We start from the raw sequence: 10,908 nt of genomic DNA, 5'->3' as shown, positions 1-10,908 counted from the left end.
TCTTGCTCTTCATAAAAACACGTCTTTGTAATAATGTGTCATATAGGTGTCTATTTACAGTCACTGTCTCAAAACCTAGCATATCTCAGCAGGAGTGTCCATAATCATAATGGTAGTAGTGTGGAGAACCCACTATAAAGTAGTTCGTTTACAGTATTAAATGTTCTGAAACAGGCTTTATTGCCTTTTTTGGGGATCCATTCATTCTGTCTGTGAAGACGATGATGGTGATGTTCAGAGAGCAGTTCAGGTATAGATACTCCAAGTGCCGCCTCCACACTCACTGTCCCCCCTCATAAAGGGAACTCTCGTACTGTTTTCAACACTGCAGTAAAGCTTACAGCTGCCGAAATAAATTATCTACAAGCCCTTGAAGGATGGAACATATACCATCTTGGAATATTACAAAAATAATATTTTCTTTTACTTTTTTTCTTCCCAAACGGAACGCGAGCGTAGCGAGAAACGTATTTACAATGTTGCTCTAATCTAAGAGAGCAAGGCAATGAAAGACAACGCTATACATCATCTTTTTTTTATTATTTTAACTTAGTGCTGTAATGGGTTCAGCTGACACTCAGAATGAATTACAGCCCATATTCCATTTGATGGAGGCCGGTAGATTCCAGAACAATGTGCTGGTGGCGTTTTCTTTGAAGGAGCATTCACTGATCCGTAGCTCTGAGCTATGAAAAAGCCAAGCGACATGTCCCGATAAATGAAACGGGTGATGGCGGTTACAGAATTAAGCACAAGAAAGATTACAAACGAGATAGAGGCCTTGGATAGCTCATTTGGGTATTAGTAACCAGTTGATCTGAAGGTCGCATCCAGCCTTTCTTAAAAAAAAACCAAAACAAGCGGTATCAGCTTGCTCTAGTACACCACATTGCGTAAAAAATCTGTGCGCCGCAGTTTTGCGATATTCTCCCTGTAGTTCACACTGAGCTCCTTGAAGTTGGCCCGCCTACAGACAGCACAAACTATGAAACCCACCTCATTCATTAGTGCTACGTTTGTGCCCCGTCTGCCGAGTTCAAGCGCGTGTTACAGTTTAGCTCGTACCCTTAACATTTTAAAGACAATCAATATCCATAAACATATGAGCCGCCTTAGATGTGACGCATGCCAACAAGTTAACTATCTATGATATAAACCTGTGGTTGTAATGTATGTAAAATCACCGAGATTGTAAGATAAATGCTTTTTATTATCTAAGGCACGCTTTTCTTTTCTTTCCCTACCGTGACACGCTGTTGCCAAACGCGTAACTGAGGAATACTATCGCGACAAGACCTCCGCAGCATGTCATGTAAGGGACCTAATGTATAAGGCATGTATATCGCGGCAGTGTATATCACGACTGGCGCCTTGCTTCCATGCCACCCTGGCACTGCTGTCGCAACAAAGGTCTCATATCAAGACATGATATACCCAGATCCTGTCAGGGTATGTCCTATCGCAACCTATGGACTCAATGTCGCGACATGGGGGTGGGGGCATTTTGTCGGGGGGGGGGGGGGGGTATGTCATATCGCGATATACAGCCTTCGTGTTGCGACATGGGCGTGGTAGTTTTTTAATATCGCGATATAGGGTCTTTCATGTCGCGACATGGGGGTGGGGCATTTTTGCCGGGGTATGTCATATCGCGATATGCGGGCTCCATGTCGCGACATGGGGGTGGGGGCATTTTGTCGGGGATATATCATATCGCGATATACAGCCTTCATGTCGCGACATGGGCGTGGCAGTTTTTTCCATATCGCGATATAGGGTCTTTCATGTCGCGATATGGGGGTGGGGCATTTTTGCTGGAGTATATCATATCGCGATATGCGGGCTCCATGTCGCGACATGGGGGCGGGAGCGTTTTGTCGGGGTATGTCATATCGCAATATATGGACTTATTGTGGCGCCAGTCGCAATGGGTATCGCCATTGATCGTGATGCGCGCACTTCTATCGTGACATGCTATCGGAGTCGTGAACGCACTGTGGATGCCATGACATTCTTTGTCTGCTATTCTGTTTAAACCTCAGTGCGACTTCTCTTAGATTGATCAGTAATTGGAAACCAATGGATGTGTTACTGTTACTGTGTATCCAGCGTGCTCATACAGCACACACGGTACACAGAACTTCCGCTGTGGCGCTTTACCCAATCAGAGTGTCGATTCTCACTCTTCACCCAATCGCGGCCCGAGCTGTTCGGGGGTTTAGCCAATCACGGGTCCGAGAGCTGTCCAAGCCAGCAGCGCCAGGTGGATCGGCTTGTTTACTGTCAATGAGAAACTATTTTTTAAATGCTTTACTTATTTGCAAAATAACTACATCGGCTTGTTTTTATTAACGTCTTTATCGATTCACAATGTCCCGTACTCTTCGAAATAAATACTTTTTTTATTTGCAATATAACTGTCTCCGCTGCTTTCTGTAATGAATACATGGTATTTGAACAATTTTAATCGTATATTTAAGGTAGGGGAAACACCTTCTGCTTTGTACTTTGTAATGCTTTGTACTGAATGCAGCTTTGTACTTGAAATGTAAAGTCTATGATCATTATATTATTATGCTCGTGCTTCCAATTTTGTTTTTAATTGTTAAATTATATCGATCTTGAAACTAATACCTAAAAATGTGAATATGGGCTCTCGTGTTGTACCAGCGATAACTGGTGCATCTTGTTATGTGTGAAATTACTATTTTTAATTTATACATAAAGCTAATTGAATTAATTTTTAACCAAATCCATCACTCCTTGATTTTACAACATGAAAATCGCAAAAGTTAGAATGAGAAGTTAGATGTAAGATATAATTGGTTCTATTAATGATAATTTTAAAACTATGTAGAATGACAATACATTCATACATACAGATGTGTTGATATTAATCCTAACTCTAAATTAGCCTCATCTCTCCTGAGTATTAGTAGTTGCTTTAATAAACACCAATTAAACCTATATTAAGTTAAGAGAAATGCTGTTCTATTACTATAATAACACATGATCTTAACCCTACAGAGACAGCTATCCATCTCAAAAGACATTACTGAGAACACAATGGGTGCATTTTCCATAAAAAAAAAACACCCAACAAGTTTTTAAGTAAAATCTCTGCAAATTTATTCTCATTGTAAATATTTAAACATTTGACTGCCAGTTGAATAAAAATGCATATAGTCTATCTAATGTGTGGTGTGTAATGGTGATCACTGCTGTTGCCTGAAAGCAGCAGGGTTGTGGGTTAGATTCTGGGTCGGGACTCCTGTCTGTGTGGAGTTAGAATATTCTCTACCATGTCTTCAGGGGTCTCCTCTGTGTTCCCTAAACATGCACGTACTGTAAAGTGTGATTGGCTCTCTAAACTGTCCCTCTAGGGTTTCTTACCCTGTCTGAGCTGTCTCTCCACCTCATCACCCATCTTTGTGCAGAGTGTACATGTTTCCTGTACGTGGGGCACAGGACTAGATTCTAAAGAATGACCCTCTATCCATCTGTCTGATTTGATCTATTTTTAGTTGTGCATGATTAGCAAGGTCATCCGCGTACATTAACGAGATCAGGGAATGAAAATGAAAAAGCACCATTACTCCCTTAATGCATAGCAGCTGCCACTCAGTCCAGCTTTGAGGAACATTGCAGTAACTTTGGACACAGAAGGTCACATTGTTCCTTGACTCATAGTCTATTCGCTGGCAAACAAAGCTGTGACATGGACGAAAATGATAAGTAAATATAGTTTTAATGGGGTTCAAATCAGGAAGAGCAATCTTCAAGGCTCTAGGTGTGCCCTGCATCCTAGGAAGCTGAGGTATTTTTGTTGAAGTTATTATTAGCACTATCATAGATCAGATAGAGTGTCTAAAATGAAGTGGGATGATGGATTTTGTGGTTATGGCCTGGCTGTACAGCTGTCGAGACCATAGGGGGGTTTAGAAGGGTTAAGGATGAAGGACATGACTGCTGGGAAAATGTTAAAGCACCTGAGCTTTGTGCTCCACCATGAGGGGGAAAACCTAGAAACTTTGACTGGAAGGTCAAAGCAGAAAAAAAGGAAAGAACAAAACACTTCATTTTCTGCCTTTCATTGCAGTGACTTTATCATAGCAGATATGTTCCTAGGAAAATGCATGACTGTACTTGTTTCATTATTGCAATTGCCGTGCAAAACACACACTCATGAAAGTAATATTTCATGCATGCTATAGCTGCGTGTTACATTTGAATCAGAAACCAACTTTTGATTAAAATGGGTTTGGTGGATGTTCTGTGGAACATTTCTTCTGCGTGAATTGTGTTTTCATGGGCAGATTTTGTAAGATTTAATTTACACCTACAGATTTTCAATCTGCTTATTCTGGTAAGGGTTAATTTATCTATTAATTAAATAAACAGCATGAAAGAAACACAAACCTGCCTTGGAACATAGCAATATCTTCAACAACAGCAACAACACAGTTTTATAAATGATGCATTTAAAGAAATGCAAAGTGCTGTATATCAGTACACGTGTAATACAGTAAAACCAACGAGAACAAAGGAAAATCACAAGAAAATGACCTACTGTAGTAAAAACAAGAGTAAACTCAATTATTCATTAAAAGCTTAAGTGAAAAGATAGGCCTTCAAGGAAATTCAGAAATGGTTGCAGAACTGTCAGAGATACTCTAAAGGGCTTGTGCTGTGAGATGTGATATGGGACACAAGAAGGCTCGGAATGTATTATAGTTTTTTTGCAAAGGACTCTGTTTCAGTTACAGTTAAATTTTATTTGACATTTTTTGCATGTTTATTACTTAGAGTCACCACATTTCACCTAATGATGCATACAGTTGGGTGACAAGTGCATTAGTGTACATTTTTGTATTTGGCTTCCCAATGTACTTCATGTAAGAGCTTCCTTTTGTATTTTGTACCAAATACATGAAGCAAATTACCTTTAAAAAGAAGTGATGGAAATGCATCAGAGATATTCTGATGCTAATATCCCCCTAATTAATGCAATATGTGCCTTGCATTTGTCTCTGCTGGTGAACATAAACAACACTTGTCTTTGAGACCAATTTTTTTCTCTTTCTAAATTAATATTTCAGATTTCAATTTGGTGCAATGTTATGAGTGACAGCTTGCCTGATGAGGCAGCCCAGAATCACTGTAAAAAACTGCCTTTTAATAAAACACAAATGTCATGAAGACAAAGCAAATCTGGAACAGCTCAGAGGGATAAAAACAGTTTCTAATACAAATGTGAATGCAGAAAATCACACAGTTCACTTTCCCCCCTTTAATTCTCCGTAGTTACTGACACTGTAACAGTAGAAATGTCAGCCTTTCAGTCTGTACCCCTTGAGTGGGTGTTTGGCAGTTTAATGGTTTTAGTATAGTATTAACTTACCTGATTGTCATTTTGAACTTGGTGTAGCACTGCTTTTGGGTCAGAGTCAAGGCTATGTATGCATGACACTTGGGAGGTCGTTCATATTAAAGGGAAATTAAAACCTCACTCATACACGTGGTCTCACATTCCTTAATGTGTTTCTTTTGTTTTGAATGTTTTTGCAGCTGTTTGAAAATGTATCAGTCTCCTTCCTGGGACGCATGTTAAAAAAGCAGAATGTTGTAGCTTTCTCCATTATGGTGCCCAGGTGCTGTGTTGGATGTTTTTTTATTTGAAATAATATATTTTAGAATGGATTATAAAACAACAACAATGCATGGTTACTTACAGGCTTAAGTCAAATAGATTGTACATCTTTTTTTCATTTCATTTATTATTGGATAACACTTTCATCACTTTCAGATGTTCATAGCATATTTGTTCTGCACCATGTTAAAACCTGAGGTATCAAATAGCTTTATTATCCTGTTTACACATTGAAAGAACCCTCTGATACTTTCACTGAAAATAACAGGCAATCCGATCAAGGCAAATTCCTCCAATGTAACACAATAGAAATTCACTATGACAGGTAGTTCTGATTTGACAAAGGCTATTATGAACTGAGCAGAAAACCACTTTTGATTAATTTTCTATCCAAGGCTTTTGCATCAATTTGAAAAGCAGAGTTTTTTTTATTTGCTGTTGAATACAGATGCATCTTTTGTTGAAATTATTTCCCATAAAATCTGTTGTTAAGAACAAAGTATCAGAATCTGTATTTGGAGTAATGTTGTATTTTAAGAGTGGGAGTGGGCTGTGTTCTGTTTAATCTAATACGGACAAGGGTTATTTTTATTGCAGCAGCTATTTATTGATTTATTACAGCATGTATAGCAGATTTGTTATGATTGCTGTTAACATCCTTAACAAACCTTAAGTGGGTATTAATAAAATAAAAAACATCAGAATTTCCCAAGGCACGTTTGCCTTTAGGCTGATGGTAATACTAAGAGTGACAATCACATGAATTAACACTTTGTATCTGGCATCTAAAAGGTATATTTTTCCACTCTCAGGTTTTAAAAGTATTCAACCACATGTACAATTATGAGGCAGCCTGTTTTTCCAGGCCTGTAATTCTGGGGTTTAATGGGTATAAATGGTTAAAAAACAGTGTTTTTCCACCTAGCCTATCTTTCATTTACAGTTCCAACCTCACATTGTCAGGCTTCTCCAGTCAGAATATCTGTGTGAACTGAAATATGCTCTATGTTATTTGCTATTTTCTTCCTTGAGCCATATTTATTCAGTCACTGTGAGATTCCAAGAAATGTCTACCTATCTGGGTCAGTTAAAGAAAAATACAATAGACAAAGAGCAATAATGTGGATTGTATGGATTATTAATGGATATTCAGTTTTACATACACATAAAAAGACATTTTTGCTGTCAAATACAGCGTGTATTAACTTTCCTTTTGCTAAGTCTGCTTTACCTGATGTCAAAAGCAGAACAGTAAGAAAGGCTTTTTTTAGCAGATAGCTTAAACCTTCAAAGGAAACAATGAAATCAAAAGGTTTTTGGCTAAGACGATCTGTATTCATTTATGACTTGAAATAGCTAACTTTGAAACTTTATTCTTCACACAGACAGTAGATTTATGAGTTTATTTCAAACTCAGTGGAACACTTTCTTGTCTGGCACAATCTTTCTTTTACTGCAAAATCAATTTTGGGTACTTGTAGTGAGAGAGTGAGGGAAAGACAGGACCTAACTCCTGTTTAATGCATTCCTTCAGTTCTGTGTATCCTTCAAAGGCAAGAAATCATTTTTTTTACTTGGATGGTGCATTACCTTGTGACATTTTAATGCCATTTCCATTAGCTGGTAACCTAATATGTTTGAGAAAAAGTTATTCTTCATTTAATGGAGGTACTGTAATAGAACCTGTGGATTTTTAGCTCACACATCCAAGTACATATTTATTCTGCAAACTGCACACTTTGTATATTATACTGAACATCTAAAAAAACTTTGTTTTTGCATGTATGTTTTTAAAAATAGAAGTCTACCGATTTCTTATGTAGATTAAGTGTTGTTGACATTTTTAAAACTAATTAATCAGTAATGCCGGGGGTACACTTCATCCATCCATTCATTTTCTAACCACTTTATCCAATACAGGGTCACTGGGGAGCTGGAGCCTATCCCACCCTAACCTGGACAGGACACCAGTCCACCGCGGGGCAAACACACAGACACAATCATGCCCACCAGGTCCTGTTAACGGGAGACGAAGTGATGTCATTTAATGAACCTCTAGTTGGGTGAAAATTCAGAAAGAAAAACAAAATCCATTATCCATTGAGCAGTGTCTACAAACCATGAGCGTGTTGGAATACCACCTCACGTGGACGCACCTTCAGAGGAGTCAAGGTCTTCTGAGGCGACCCTGATGGATGTAAGCGAGTACGGCCCAGTATGGTCCAAGACTGATGGCTTGGAAGAGAGGCGAGATGCTACACAACTCCACTGGTACTGACTCAAGGCAACTTGATGTCTCATTGATTAAATCCTCCGACCTTCTTCCTGCAGATTTGATCTGATGCAATACCATTCCAGAAGGACAATGCAGTACATGCCCTCATAAAACTCAGGCAAAGACAGCCTTCTTGTGAGATGAGAATATGCAAGTTATGTCATGGATGCTTTAGTTGCCAGCCTTGAGCAACACTGAACATTTGTTTGATGTGCTTGGATGATGTGTTTCCTATAGATCTTGGAGATTAATGAGCAGACACATGTTTCTCCTGACCTTATGAGAGGAATGGGCCAGAATCTTGTAAGACAGCGTCTGTAACCTGGTTCGAAGTATGCATTGCAGATCACACCCTGTATTGCCACATGATGCTAGACTGTAACTTTAACAGTAGACACCATGTCGAAGGCAGATGTTAATCACTATAATATTACCTTTATCACATCTCTTCAATAAGCTGCTAGTTCTAATAAGGCTTTTGCGAATTTGAACATGTGATTTGTTTTTTTATTTTTAGACTCATATTTTATATTTTAGTCCTAGTAATAGATTATTGTTAAAAGTACTTGCCCACGTTGAAGCTGCTTGTAATTCCTGAATCTCAACTATAGAATACGTCAGGTACCAATTCCCTTCTCCTTTCTCATTAGGCTGAAAGGCATTGTGTTAGATACACCTGGATTCAAATAAATATTTCCACATTGAAATACGGTAGCTGATAGTACATTCCTAATTTGTATATCATTTCCTCTGACACTGTTCTTCAAAAGCAAGGGATAAATATGAGCAATGCAATAAAAACATATTTCCACCCTTATGATATGCAGAATTTGTTTGTGCACTGTATTTCAAAGGCATGCAGTACAGGCAGTCCCTGTAACATAACTCCCCATACAGTTAATTAAAGCAGACTCAAAGCCAAAGATGTTCCTTCTATGGCTTGTTGCAACACAAAGCTTTGTAAAGTTATTCATAACCATGATTGCTTACAGCAGGTAGTAATCTCCCCAAGTGATTATACTGGCGGTCGTACTGGCAGAGCTTTTGTAATTATTGCCGACCATTTTGATCTGTAAAATATGTAGCTATGTATGGACTTTCTAAAAGTATCTAAAAGTAAAATATTCAACCTTTAACAACACTATATAGTGTATATAGAGAAATAGTTTTTTTCCAAAAAGACAGCATTTAATCAGTAGTAAGGTGTATTTTCAGAAATGTTTACAATACAGTATTACAATAATAAAACAGGGTTATACGAATCACCCCTTAATAAGTGCAACTAAATAAGCTGTCCAGCAAGAGTTTTGCCAGTATTTCTTTATTGTTAAGTTAAGTTAAGTTAAGTTAAATTAAGTTAAGTTAAGTTAAGTGCACACAATAAGTAAGGCACAGACTGTTTTCTGTAGTATGTTTTTTTCTGTTGTAAAATAGGCTTGGCAAGAAATGTAATGGAACTTCCACATGAGCTTTGAGGAATACAAAAGAGATAGTTTCCTTACCATTGCTAGAAGACAGCTCTTGATAATTCCTGTAGAAATTTTGAACTAGACCTAGTCCGTGAACTTGATGTTTTCTCATTTCTTAAATGTCCTACATTTTGTTGCAAAATGTTAAGAAAAGGAAGATGTTTTTATGATGCTAGACAAATAACTGTTAAAATATTTTAAATTTTAATTCTAATTGACTTTAGAAAGTGATCTTTCTTGAATGTATCTTATGTTTAGCAAGAATAGAACTAAATTTACACAAACCAGACAAGACATTCACTCAATCAGTACAATGAGAAGATAATGTGTAGACCACATATGATTAACAAGTTTTACCACAAATAAGAAACAGATTAATCGGACTTTAGCACTGTGTTATTTTGGGGTTATCAAATTGGTTTTAATTCTAATTGACATTAGATTGGCCGTGCTGAAAATCAGCCCTTAACCAATGAATTAAAATGCTTTGTCTAGTTCTTTTATTTGTAGCAAGAATAATTGGACATGTAGCTAAGTTGTGACATGAGAAGTTACCTAGTTTTATTACAGTCTGTTATTTGTAGAAATCTTAGGTTTTGTGGAAAACTAAATTTACACAAACAAGACAAGACAAGACAAGACCTTCTCTCAATCAGTACAATGAGTAGATATTGTGTAGACCACATATTATTAACAAGTTTTACCGCAAATGAGAAAGGGATTAATAGGACTTTCTCTAAAACAAATAGCCAGTCTTTGCATTAAGATTCATTGCAACTTAGCATAGCAGAAAGATCACAAAATAAAGCTTCCTGTTTATTTCTTTAAGCAATTAACTTGATTCAGTTTGCTTCTGGGACTCTCTGATGAGGTAAAAGGAGATGCATCCAAAGAAGGCAATCTATCTTCTGTAGCATTCTCTGGGAAGGCTTTTTGTATACTTTATAATAGCTTGATAAAGAGTCTTTCATGAATCAAAGGAAAGACACGCCCATTCCAGACATTTAAATGACTCCTTGGAGATGAACCTATTGTGGTTTTCAGCTATTCCTGAAAAAGCTTCTGTGTCATCCCTATTGACCACTCCTGTGCAGCTTAAGCTTTTCTCACAATGAATCACATAAGGAAAAGCTACTTCTAAAGAATAAAGCCATTTGTGTCTGCTTCCGTTTCACCCTTTTAACCCTTCTCCAGATGCCGACGTAGACACTAAATTTGCCTCCTCATATATTTCTAACCTCAATGACCTGTAGCTAAAAGTTGACTTAGCAAAGAAAAGGCAGGACCTAATTTAGAAATTGTCAGCATTTCTAAGTTAAAATGTGATGCAAGTGTATGTAAAGGAGGTACAAAATATATCAAAAGCATAAACACAAAAACCTATCAGGTGCATTTCTATTATTCACTCTTATTCATATACTAGAAATATGTTGACAATAAATTATGTAGATTTAATACTCTAAAATGTTTTTCATTTGGTTATTTCAGAAAGAAAATGTTACTGGGGGTGAAAG

The sequence above is a fragment of the Lepisosteus oculatus genome, chromosome 22 (genome assembly GCF_040954835.1).
Source record: "Lepisosteus oculatus isolate fLepOcu1 chromosome 22, fLepOcu1.hap2, whole genome shotgun sequence".
Taxonomy (NCBI): Eukaryota; Metazoa; Chordata; class Actinopteri; order Semionotiformes; family Lepisosteidae; genus Lepisosteus; species Lepisosteus oculatus.
The sequence above is the reverse complement of the archived record's forward strand: the minus strand, read 5'-3'. Positions refer to the sequence as shown.